The sequence below is a fragment of the Equus caballus genome, chromosome 1, assembly GCF_041296265.1.
Source record: "Equus caballus isolate H_3958 breed thoroughbred chromosome 1, TB-T2T, whole genome shotgun sequence".
Classification (NCBI taxonomy): Eukaryota; Metazoa; Chordata; class Mammalia; order Perissodactyla; family Equidae; genus Equus; species Equus caballus.
In genome coordinates, this window is record NC_091684.1 from 80393192 (window position 1) to 80405451 (window position 12260).

Consider the following 12260-nt stretch of genomic DNA (forward strand, 5'->3'; position numbering starts at 1 on the left):
TTTGCCTCCCGCCGCCTCCCTCTCCTTTTGCGCCCCCCAACGGCCCCAGCGCCGCTCCTCACACTCCTCCCCGCCCCTCCTCCCTCCTCACCGGTCGCCCCATCGCCCCGCCACGCCCCCCACCGCTGTCCAGCCGCGCGAGTGCCCCGCGGCCGCGGCGCCACCACGCCGCCGCCGCCGCCGCCGCCGCCCAGCCCTTCCACCTCGCGGCCCCACGGGAACCCAGGGCCAACCGGGGCCGGCCCCGCGTGGCCGTGCCCCCGACGCCGCCCTCGTCCGGCGGGCTCCCTCTGTCCTCGGCGGCCTCTTCCCACCCGCCAGGCTCCTGAGAGACCCTAGCGGTCCACTCGGCCGGCGCGGCACCCAAGCAGTTGGTCGAGTCGTGGTGTGCGATGGAACGGATCCCGCTCCGGGCTGCGGGAGCCCGGACAGCTTCAGCAAGCTGCCAGCAGCCCCTCCGTCTTCCAGAGCCCATCTAGGAAAAGACCCCGGGTCAGGCCTCTCCAAACAGCACCTACAGAAGGACGGGGCCCACTGGGCTCGAGAGGGCCTTCCAGGCCTGGCCATCCATCCCAAGCGGGACGGCTTCTGGATTTTCTGATGCCTGCGCCGTGTGTCAGCTTCTCCAAGTCGGTACCTGGCTGTCCTTGATACCGTCGTTCGCGAGAAACCCTCGTTTCCGCACCGGAGTTGGTACGGGTCCTTTTGTGTTGTCTTTCCTTAAAGACGTCCCCTTCCCCCAAGTGTCTAAGTTTCAAGCGCCTCCCCCCGCTCCCCGGCTGGGATGCAACTCCGTCTCCGTCTTCGCTTTTGTCTTTTGGGGGGGGGGGGGTCCTGCCTTCGTTTGAAAGGTCGGTGTCTGGCTCCTCGTGGATCCCTTGCATCCGTTTTGATTCTGAACAGACTGGATGGAAGGATTAGGAATCTTGCTGCGCTGGCCCAGGGTTTTGGTGTCCCCTCACTCCAGAGTGCCTCACTCTGTCCTGCCCCCTCCTGGCCTCTGTCTGCCAGAGGAGTGGACGAGTCCCCGAGAGGACATTTCCGTCCTCAGCGGCGCAGCCAACTTCACAACTCCTTGGCTTGAGCTTTCATATCGTGCGGCTCAGGCAGCTTTGAAAGTCTGCTCTTCCCCTGCCTGTGTCCGCGCAGACTATCGCGGAAAGGGGATCCGGGAAAGCGGGAGGAGTTTGCTCCAGGGGAGGGAGAGCGGGGATGACGGGGAGGAGGAGAGGGGAGACTTGCCTCAGATCGCACGGACTTTTACATTTCAAGGGGGGAATTCATCAAGGTAAGCCGTCTCTTCCCCACCGCAGACAGAAAGCAATAGTTGCTCGCTGTGGAGAAGCTGGGACATGCGGGCAGAGCAGGAAGAGAGGACCTCAACCTCCATCCTCTCACCGTTCAGCAATCATCCTGGGAGCGAATATCCTCGTGTTTCCCTTTTCCCGTGGGCCCCACTTTCCCTGCAGAGCAGACCCAGGGCACCTGTGGCCTGCTTCCTGCTTGCCCGGGATGGCGGGGTGGCGGGGCGAGGCAGGCCGCGCGTCGCTCCCTGCAGGGTAGCGCCCTGGGTGGTTCTGGTTCCGACGGCTCCCCCAATCTGACCTCCGATGAGCGTGTTCTGCTGGGAGAACTGGGGCTGTGTCTCCGTAAGTTTCCCGGAGTGCGGGCCCCGGAGGCTTGGTCTCAAACGAAGGCTCGGCAGCAAGGGCCGCCCCGTTCCTGCGGGGACTCGCCCTCCCTGAGCGGCAGTTGCCTCATCTGGTTGGAAAGGGGTCCTGTTAGTGCCTCGTCGGTGGCGTTGTTGCGAGCGCGGAAGCGGGAGCACGGAGCACACCGCTCAGCACGGAGCGCGGCACTGGTTGGTGCGCGCTCATCGTCTGCCGTCCTTCCCTGTGAGCATAGTGCTTTCCGCCGACATTCGCCCGGCACCTGCGGGCCGCGTGCCTGCTTGGGGCCGGACCCGGCAACCGGACGCAGGTGCCAAAATCTCTGCCTTTAGGGGAGTTCGCCGCCTCGTGCCTGGGACAGGAGGACCCGACAGCAGACCAACACGTCCCGACGAGAGGCGGCGTCCCCGACCGAGCGGGACGCGGTGCCGTGGGAAATGGAGAGCCTGGCACAGCCGAGGTCCTGGTCAGACATGCGTTGATGACGTCGCTCTCTTTCCCCCAGCCCGCCCCCCGCCCCCACCCCGGCCCCCGGCCCTTTCCTCTCCCTCGCGTCCCGAGGTCCCCTTTCCAACGGGATCCAAGAACGCCCACAGGGCCCAAACTCTTGAGATGGGCAGTGCAGACATCGTGCACTGGATCCCGGGTGGACGACGGGGAGAGGGCTGCGGCCCAGAACCCTGAAGCCCAGGGTCTCGGGACGGGGATACCGGTGACGTCCGGGAGGCACCAACGGGTGTTCCGACGTGCGTTCCCTCCCCGTAATCACACCGTGGCGCTCATCCGTCCATCCTCGGCGTGCTAGCCATCTTGGTAAAACTAAGGAGACTTGACGGGTGAGCTAACCTGTGGGAGACCCTGGGTAATGTCCCTACCTGCGCTCGAGCAGACTGTGGACGCTGTGGTCGTCGGGGAGGGGTTCTGTACGTCTGGTAGATTGCGTTGGTTTCTCGGGCGAAGTTCTCCGTGTCCTGACTTTTCTGGCTGCTCGTTCTGTCAACTCAGGAAGTCCGGGGGCGCCCCGCCAGAAAGAGGAAAGAGCCAGAACGAAGAGGCGAAGAGAGAAGGAGAAAGAAACACACAAACACGCACGCGCACACAAAAACGCGCACACACAGAGCGGGCGGGGCGAGAGCGAGAGCGAGAGCGAGAGCCCGAGCCCGGCTTCCTGTCCGTGGCTCCTGGGCGTCCGGGTCGCGGGACAGGGATCCCAGGAGCGCTGCACTCCTGGGGCCCTGTCTGCACGTCCCAGGGCCCCAGGGGTGATCGCCAGCCCCAGGGCCCCCGCCTCCTTGCCCGGGCCCAGCTCGGCCACCACCGCCCTCTGTAGGAAGCTGCCTCTTGGGCAGGCCTCTCTGTGTCGGCGTGAGCGTCTGTGTGTCTGTCCCGGGGTGTCTGTCTGGGTCCGTGTCTCGGATCCTCTCAATCTCTCTGTCTCTGCCTCTGTCTCTGTCTCTGTCTCTGTGTCTCTCAGGTCGGTCAGTCAGGAGCTGTCCAGGGTGGCCGCGGGGCCTGGGGTTGAGGGCGCGGTCCGGGTCCCGTGGGCGGGGCGCGGGGCGGGGCGGGGAAGGGTGGCCCGCCCTCGTCTCCCGCGCCCCGCCGCCCGCCCCGGAGGGGTTTTCCGGTGATGCCCTCTGGTCGCGCCGGTGGCTCCAGCTGGATTTGGGCAAGTTGGGGCCGGGCCGGAGCGGCGGCCGCCGGGGGTTGTTGGGCCCGGGTTCGTTGGGAGGCGCCTTACTCGGGCCGGAGGGGGCCTCGCCGGCCCGGGGCCCCGACGCGCCGACGCGCCGACGCGCCGACGCCCGACGCCCCGGGCCACCTGTCCCCGAGCAGAGCAGCCGGATGTCGGCCGTCGCCGGGGATGCAGGCGGACAGGAGGCCTGGAGCGTCCAGGGCCGGCTTGGGAGAGCGCCTAGACTTGCGCCCCGCCCGCCCACAGTCCCCGGGGTGCCCGGGCCTCCCGCGCCCTGGGCGGGCGGCAGGGCGGGGCAGGGCAGGGCGGGGCGGGGCGGGGGTTTGGCTGGCCGCGGCGGCGGCGGCGGCGGCGGCGGCGGCGGCGGCGGGAGGCAGTGGCAGGCAGGCGGCGGGCGGCGGAGCGCGGGGCGCAGGGGACGCGGGCGGCCGGTGCGCGCACAGGGGCTCGGGCGCGCGTCACAGACGCCAGGCGACGGCGCGTCACGGGGGCCAGGCGACGGCGCGCGCGAAATGTAGGGGCGCCGGCGGCGGCCTCAGCGTCCTACGGCCATACCACCCTGAACGCGCCCGATCTCGTCTGATCTCCAGGCTAAGCAGGGTCGGGCCTGGTTGGTACTTGGATGGGAGACCGCCTGGGAATACCGGGTGCTGTAGGCTTTTGCCTCCCGCCGCCTCCCTCTCCTTTTGCGCCCCCCCAACGGCCCCAGCGCCGCTCCCTCCACGCTCCTCCCGCCCCTCCTCCTCCTCACCGGTCGCCCCATCGCCCCGCCCGCCCCCACCGCTGTCCAGCCGCGCGAGTGCCCCGCGGCCGCGCGGCCGCCGCCGCCGCCGCCGCCGCCGCCGCCTGCCAGCCCCTTCCACCTCGCGGCCCCACGGGAACCCAGGGCCAACCGGAGCCGGCCCCGCGTGGCCGTGCCCCCGACGCCGCCGCCCTCGTCCGGCGGGCTCCCTCTGTCCTCGGCGGCCTCTTCCACCCGCCAGGCTCCTGAGAGACCCTGGCGGTCCACTCGGCCAGCGCGGCACCCAAGCAGTTGAGTACCGAGTCGTGGTGTGCGATGGAACGGATCCCTTTCCGGAGCTGCGGAGGCCCGGACAGCTTCAGCAAGCTGCCAGCAGCCCTCCATCTTCCCAGAACCCATCTAGGAAAGACCCCGGGTCAGGCACTCTCAGCAGCACCTACAGAAGGACGGGGCCCACTGGGCTGAGAGGAGCCTTCCGGGCCTGGCCATCACGCTCCCCAAGCAGGACGGCTTCTGGATTTTCTGATGCCTGCGCCGTGTGTCAGCTTCTCCAAGTACGGTACCTGGCTGTCCTTGATACCGTCGTTGGCAGCTTCCCTGCGTTCCGCCACCGGAGTTAGTCTGGGTCCTTTTGTGTTGTCTTTCCTTAAGAACGTCCCCTTCCCCAAGTGTCTAAGTTTCAAGCGCCTCCCCCCGCTCCCCGGCTGGGATGCAACTCCGTCTCCGTCTTCGCTTTTGTCTTTTGGGGGGGGGGGGGTCCTGCCTTCGTTTGAAAGGTCGGTGTCTGGCTCCTCGTGGATCCCTTGCATCCGTTTTGATTCTGAACAGACTGGATGGAAGGATTAGGAATCTTGCTGCGCTGGCCCAGGGTTTTGGTGTCCCCTCACTCAGGTGCCTCACTCTGTCCTGCCCCCCTCTGGCCTCTGTCACAGAGGGAGTGGAGACGAGTCCCCGAGAGGACATTTCCGTCCTCAGCAGCCAGCCCTTCCTGGCTCCTTGGCTTGAGCTTTCATATCGTGCGGCTCGGGCAGCTTTGAGCGTCTGCTCTTCCCCTGCCTGTCCGCGCAGACTATCGCGGAAAGGGGATCCGGGAAAGCGGGAGGAGTTTGCTCCAGGGGAGGGAGCGGGGATGACGAGGAGGAGGAGAGGGGAGACTTGCCTCAGATCCTTACGGACTTTTACATTTTCAAGGGGGAATTCATCCAGGTAAGCCGTCTCTTCCCCACCGCAGACAGAAAGCAATAGTTGCTCGCTCGCGGAGAAGCTGGGACATGCGGGCAGAGCAGGAGAAGAGAGGACCTCAACCTCCATCCTCTCACCGTTCAGCAATCATCCTGGAATGCAATATCCTCGTGTTTCCCTTTCCCCGCTGAGCCCCACTTTCCCTGCCAGAGCAGACCCAGGGCACCTGTGGCCTGCTTCCTGCTTGCCCGGGATGGCGGGGTGGCGGGGCGGGGCGGGCCGCGCGTCGCTCCCTGCAGGGTAGCGCCCTGGGTGGTTCTGGTTCCGACGGCTCCCCCAATCTGACCTCCGATGAACGTGTTCTGCTGGAGACTGGGGCTGTGTCTCCGTAAGTTTCCCGGAGTGCGGGCCCGGAGGCTTGGTCTCAAACGAAGGCTCGGCTTGGCAGGGCGCCGTTCCTGGGGACTCGCCCTCCCTGGCGGCAGTTGCCTCATCTGGTTGGAAAGGGGTCCTGTTAGTGCCTCGTCGGTGGCGTTGTTGCGAGCGCGGAAGCGGGAGCACGGAGCACACCGCTCAGCACGGAGCGCGGCACTGGTTGGTGCGCGCTCATCGTCTGCCGTCCTTCCCTGTGAGCATAGTGCTTTCCGCCGACATTCGCCCCGGCACCTGCGGGCCGCGTGCCTGCTTGGGGCCGGACCCAGCAGCCGAGGACGCAGGTGCCAAAATCTCTGCCTTTGGGGAGTTCGCGCCTCGTGCCTGGGACGGGAGGACCGACGGCAGACCAGCACGTCCCGACGAGAGGAGGCGGCGTCCCCGACTGACGGGACGCGTTGCCGTGGGAAATGGAGAGCCTGGCACAGCCGAGGAGTCCTGGTCAGACATGCGTTGATGGCGTCGCTCTCTTTCCCCCGGCCGCCCCCCCGCCCCCACCCCGGCCCCCCGGCCCCTTTCCTCTCCCTCGCGTCCCGGGGTCCCCTTTCAACGGGATCCCAGGCGCCCACAGGGCCCAAACTCTTGAGATGGGCAGTGCAGACATCGTGCACTGGATCCCGGGTGGACGGCGGGAGAGGGCTGCCGGCCCAGAACCCTGAAGCCCAGAGGTCTCGGGACGGGGATACCGGTGACGTCGGGAGGCACCCGCGGGTGTTCCGGCGTGCGTTTCCCTCCCCGTAATCACCGTGGCGCTCATCCGTCCATCCTCGGCGTGCTAGCCATCTTGGTAAAACTAAGGAGACTTAACGGGTGAGCTAACCTGTGGGGAGACCCTGGGTAATGTCCCTACCTGCGCTCGAGCAGACTGTGGACGCTGTGGTCGTCGGGGAGGGGGTTCTGTACGTCTGGTAGATTGCATTGGTTTCTCGGGCGAAGTTCTCCGTGTCCCTGACTTTTTCTGGCTGCTCGTTCTGTCAGCTCAGGAAGTCCGGGAGCGCCCCGCAGAAAGAGGAAAGAGCCAGAACGAGGCGAGAAAGAGAGGGAAGGGGAAAGAAACACACAAACACGCACGCGCACACAAGCGCGCACACAGAGCGAGAGAGCGAGAGCGAGAGCGAGAGCGAGAAGCGAGCCCGAGCCCGGCTGCCTGTCCGTGGCTCCTGGGCGTCCGGGTCGCGGGACAGGGATCCCAAGGACGCTGCCTCCTGAGACCCTGTCTGCACGTCCCAGGGCCCCAGGGGTCGTCCTCCAACCCAGGGCCCCCGCCTCCTTGCCCAGGCCCAGCTCAGCTTCCCCACCACCGCCCTCCTGTGGGGAAGCTGCCTCTTGGGCAGGGCCTCTCTGTGTCAGCGTGAGCGTCTGTGGTGTCTGTCCCCGGGGGGTGTCTGTCTGGGTCCGTGTCTCGGATCCTCTCAATCTCTCTGTCTCTGCCTCTGTCTGTGTCTCTGTCTCTGTGTCTCTCAGGTCGGTCAGTCAGGAGCTGTCTCAGGGTGGCCGCGGGGCCTGGGGTTGAGGGCGCAGTCCGGGTCCCGTGGGCGGGGCGCGGGGCGGGGCGGGAAGGAGTGGCCGCCTGGTCTCCCCGCGCCCCGCCGCCCCGCCCGGAGGGTTTCCAGTGATGCCCTCTGGTCGCGCCGGTGGCTCCAGCTGGATTTGGGCAAGTTGGGGCCGGGCCGGAGCGGCGGCCTGCTTGAGGTTGTTGGGCCCGGGTTCGTTGGGAGGCGCCTCGGGCCGGAGGGGCCTCGCCGGCCCCGGGGCCCCGACGCGCTGACGCGCCGACGCGCCGCGCGCCCGACGCCCCGGGCCACCTGTCCCCGAGCAGAGCAGCCGGATGTCCTGCGACCCGTCGCCGGGATGCGGGCGGACAGGAGGCCTGGAGCGTCCGGGGCCGGCAGGAGAGCGCCTAGACTTGCGCCCCGCCCGCCCACGGTCCCCGGGGTGCCCGAGGCCTCCCGCGCCCTGGGCGGGCGGCGGGGGCGGGGCGGGGCGGGGCAGGGCGGGGCAGGGTTTGGCTGGCCGCGGCGGCGGCGGCGGCGGCGGCGGCGGCGGCGGCGGGGGAGGCAGTGGCAGGCAGGCGGCGGGCGGCGGAGCGCGGGGCGCAGGGGACGCGGGCGGCCGGTGCGCGTCACGGGGGCTCGGGCGCGCGCGTCACAGACGCCAGGCGACGGCGCGTCACGGGGCCCGGGCGACAGCGCGCGCGCGAGGCTTCTTAGGGGCGCCGGCGGCGCTCAGCGTCTACGGCCATACCACCCTGAACGCGCCCCGATCTCGTCTGATCTCGGAAGCTAAGCAGGGTCGGGCCTGGTTAGTACTTGGATGGGAGACCGCCTGGGAATACCGGGTGCTGTAGGCTTGCCTCCCGCCGCCTCCCTCTCCTTTTGCGCCCCCCCAACGGCCCCAGCGCCGCTCCCTCCACGCTCCTCCCGCCCCTCCTCCCCTCCTTCACCGGTCGCCCCATCGCCCCGCCACGCCCCCACCGCTGTCCAGCCGCGCGAGTGCCCGCGGCCGCGGCTGCCGCCGCCGCCGCCGCCGCCGCCGCCGCCCGGCCCTTCCACCTCGCGGCCCCACGGGAACGGAGCCAACCGGGGCCGGCCCGCGTGGCCGTGCCCCCGACGCCGCCCTCGTCCGGCGGGCTCCCTCTGTCTCGGCGGCCTCTTCCCACCCGCCAGGCTCTGAGAGACCCTAGCGGTCCACTCGGCCGGCGCGGCACCCAAGCAGTTGGTCGAGTCGTGGTGTGCGATGGAACGGATCCCGCTCCGGGCTGCGGAGGCCCGGACAGCTTCAGCAAGCTGCCAGCAGCCCCTCCGTCTTCCAGAGCCCATCTAGGAAAGACCCGGGGTCAGGCCTCTCCAAACAGCACCTACAGAAGGACGGGGCCCACTGGGCTCGAGAGGAGCCTTCCGGGCCTGGCCATCCCATCCCAAGCGGGACCGGCTTCTGGATTTTCTGATGCCTGCGCCGTGTGTCAGCTTCTCAAGTCGGTACCTGGCTGTCCTTGATACCGTCGTTCGCGAGAAACCCTCGTTTCCGCACCGGAGTTGAGTACGGGTCCTTTTGTGTTGTCTTTCATAAAAGCGTCCCTTCCCCAAGTGTCTAAGTTTCAAGCGCCTCCCCCCCGCTCCCCGGCTGGGATGCAACTCCGTCTCCGTCTTCGCTTTTGTCTTTTGGGGGGGGGGGGTCCTGCCTTCGTTTGAAAGGTCGGTGTCTGGCTCCTCGTGGATCCCTTGCATCCCGTTTTGATTCTGAACAGACTGGATGGAAGGATTAGGAATCTTGCTGCGCTGGCCCAGGGTTTTGGTGTCCCCTCACTCAGGTGCCTCACTCTGTCCTGCCCCCCTCCTGGCCTCTGTCTGCCAGGAGTGGAGCGAGTCCCCCGAGAGGACATTTCCGTCCTCAGCGGCCAACCCTTCCTGGCTCCTTGGCTTGAGCTTTCATATCGTGCGGCTCGGAGGCAGCTTTGAAAGTCTGCTCTTCCCCTGCCTGTGTCCGCGCAACTATCGCGGAAAGGGGATCCGGGAAAGCGGGAGGTTTGCTCCAGGGGAGGAGAGCGGGGATGACAGGGAGGAGGAGAGAAGGCTGCCTCAGATCGCACGGACTTTTACATTTTTCAAGGGGGAATTCATCCAGGTAAGCCGTCTCTTCCCCACCGCAGACAGAAAGCAATAGTTGCTCGCTGTGGAGAAGCTGGGACATGCGGGCAGAGCAGGAAGAGAGGACCTCAACCTCCATCCTCTCACCGTTCAGCAATCATCCTGGGAGCGAATATCCTCGTGTTTCCCTTTTCCCGTGGGCCCCACTTTCCCTGCCAGAGCAGACCCAGGGCACCTGTGGCCTGCTTCCTGCTGCCCGGGATGGCGGGGTGGCGGGCGGGGCGGGCCGCGCGTCGCTCCCTGCAGGGTGAGCGCCCTGGGTGGGTTCTGGTTCCGACGGCTCCCCCAATCTGACCTCCGATGAGCGTGTTCTGCTGGGAGAACTGGGGCTGTGTCTCCGTAAGTTTCCCGGAGTGCGGGCCCGGAGGCTTGGTCTCAAACGAAGGCTCGGCAGCAAGGGCCGCCGTTCCTGCGAGGGACTCGCCCTCCCTGAACGGCAGTTGCCTCATCTGGTTGGAAAAGGGGTCCTGTTAGTGCCTCGTCGGTGGCGTTGTTGCGAAGCGCGGAAGCGGGGCACGGGCACACCGCTCAGCACGGAGCGCGGCACTGGTTGGTGCGCGCTCATCGTCTGCCGTCCTTCCTGTGAGCACTAGTGCTTTCCGCCGACATTCGCCCGGCACCTGCGGGCCGCGTGCCTGGCAGGGCCGGACCCAGCAGCCGGGGCCCCGCAGGTGCCAAAATCTCTGCCTTTGGGGAGTTCGCCGCCTCGTGCCTGGGACGGGGAGGACCGACGGCAGACCAGCACGTCCCGACGAGAGGCGGCGTCCCCGACGACGGGACGCGGTGCCCGTGGGAAATGGAGAGCCTGGCACAGCCGAGGTCCTGGTCAGACATGCGTTGATGGCGTCGCTCTCTTTCCCCCAGCCCGCCCCCCGCCCCCACCCCGGCCCCCGGCCCTTTCCTCTCCCTCGCGTCCCGAGTCCCTTTCAACGCGGGATCCAAGAACGCCCGCAGGGCCCAAACTCTTGAGATGGGCAGTGCAGACATCGTGCACTGGATCCCGGAGTGGACGACGGGGAGAGGGCTGCGGCCCCAGAACCCTGAAGCCCAGAGGTCTCGGGACGGGGATACCGGTGACGTCGGGAGGCACCAGGTGTTCCGACGTGCCGTTTCCCTCCCCGTAATCACACCGTGGCGCTCATCCGTCCATCCTCGACGTGCTAGCCATCTTGGTAAAACTAAGGAGACTTAACGGGTGAGCTAACCTGTGGGAGACCCTGGGTAATGTCCTACCTGCGCTCGAGCAGACTGTGGACGCTGTGGTCGTCGGGGAGGGTTCTGTACGTCTGGTAGATTGCGTTGGTTTCTCGGGCGAAGTTCTCCGTGTCCTGACTTTTTCTGGCCGTTCTGTCAACTCCCAGGAAGTCCGGGGGCGCCCCGCAGAAAGAGGAAAAGAGCCAGAACGAAGAGACGAAGAGAAGGAAAGAAACACACAAACACGCACGCGCACACAAAAACGCGCACACACACAGAGCGAGAGCGAGAGCGAGAGCGAGAGCGAGAGCGAGGCAGAGCCGGCGCTGCCTGTCCGTGGCTCCTGGGCGTCCGGGTCGCGGGACAGGGATCCCAGGAGCGCTGCACTCCTGAGACCCTGTCTGCACGTCCCAGGGCCCCGGGGGTGATCGCCAGCCCCAGGGCCCCCGCCTCCTTGCCCGGGCCCAGCTCAAGCACCACCGCCCTCCTGTGGGGAAGCTGCCTCTTGGGCAGGGCCTCTCTGTGTCAGCGTGAGCGTCTGTATCTGTCCCGGGGGGTGTCTGTCTGGGTCCGTGTCTCGGGGATCCTCTCAATCTCTCTCTGTCTCTGCCTCTGTCTCTGTCTCTGTCTCTGTGTCTCTCAGGTCGGTCAGTCAGGAGCTGTCCAGGGTGGCCGCGGGGCCTGGGGTTGAGGGCGCGGTCCGGGTCCCGTGGGCGGGGCGCGGGGCGGGGCGGGGAAGGAGTGGCCCGCCCCTGGTCTCCCCGCGCCCCGCCGCGCCCCGGAGGGGCTTTCCGGTGATGCCCTCTGGTCGCGCCGGTGGCTCCAGCTGGATTTGGGCAAGTTGGGGCCGGGCCGGAGCGGCGGCCGCCCGGGGGTTGTTGGGCCCGGGTTCGTTGGGAGGCGCCTCGGGCCGGAGGGGCCTCGCCGGCCCGGGGCCCGACGCGCTGACGCGCCGACGCGCCGACGCGCCCGACGCCCCGGGCCACCTGTCCCCGAGCAGAGCAGCCGGATGTCCTGCGACCCGTCGCCGGGATGCGGGCGGACAGGAGGCCTGGAGCGTCCAGGGGCCGGCTTGGGGAGAGCGCCTAGACTTGCGCCCCGCCCGCCCACAGTCCCCGGGGTGCCGGGCCTCCCGCGCCCTGGGCGGGCGGCGGGGCGGGGCGGGGCGGGGCGGGGCGGGGCAGGGCGGGTTTGGCTGGCCGCGGCGGCGGCGGCGGCGGCGGCGGGAGGCAGTGGCAGGCAGGCGGCAGGCGGCGGAGCGCGGGGCGCAGGGGACGCGGGCGGCCGGTGCGCGTCTGAGGGCTCCGGGCGCGCGCGTCACAGACGCCGGGCGACGGCGCGTCACAGGGGCCGGGCGACAGCGCGCGCGCGCGCGGGGTTTCTTAGGGGCGCCGGCGGCGGCCGCCAGCGTCTACGGCCATACCACCCTGAACGCGCCCGATCTCGTCTGATCTCGGAAGCTAAGCAGGGTCGGGCCTGGTTAGTACTTGGATGGGAGACCGCCTGGGAATGCCGGGTGCTGTAGGCTTTTGCCTCCCGCCGCCTCCCTCTCCTTTGCGCCCCCCCCCCCGCCCCCGGCCCTAGAGCCGCTCCCTCCACGCTCTCCCGCCCCCTCCTCCCTCCTCCGCGGTCGCCGTCGCCCCGCCACGCCCCCACCGCTGTCGGCGCCCCGCGGCGAGTGCCCGCGGCCGCGGCCACCG

General features: G+C 68.5%; 2 non-coding genes and 1 pseudogene across 2 annotated transcripts; all 3 read left to right on the forward strand.

Annotated features, from left to right (window-relative positions):
- Positions 1 to 3904: 3904 nt before the first annotated feature.
- LOC138919269 (5S ribosomal RNA) lies at positions 3905 to 4022 on the forward strand (annotated as a pseudogene).
- Positions 4023 to 7949: 3927 nt separating this feature from the next.
- Positions 7950 to 8069, forward strand: LOC138919156 (5S ribosomal RNA). Its single transcript, XR_011429122.1, has one exon. It is a non-coding gene; the product is annotated as a 5S ribosomal RNA (ribosomal RNA).
- Positions 8070 to 11969: 3900 nt separating this feature from the next.
- Positions 11970 to 12088, forward strand: LOC138919152 (5S ribosomal RNA). Its single transcript, XR_011429113.1, has one exon. It is a non-coding gene; the product is annotated as a 5S ribosomal RNA (ribosomal RNA).
- Positions 12089 to 12260: the final 172 nt, after the last annotated feature.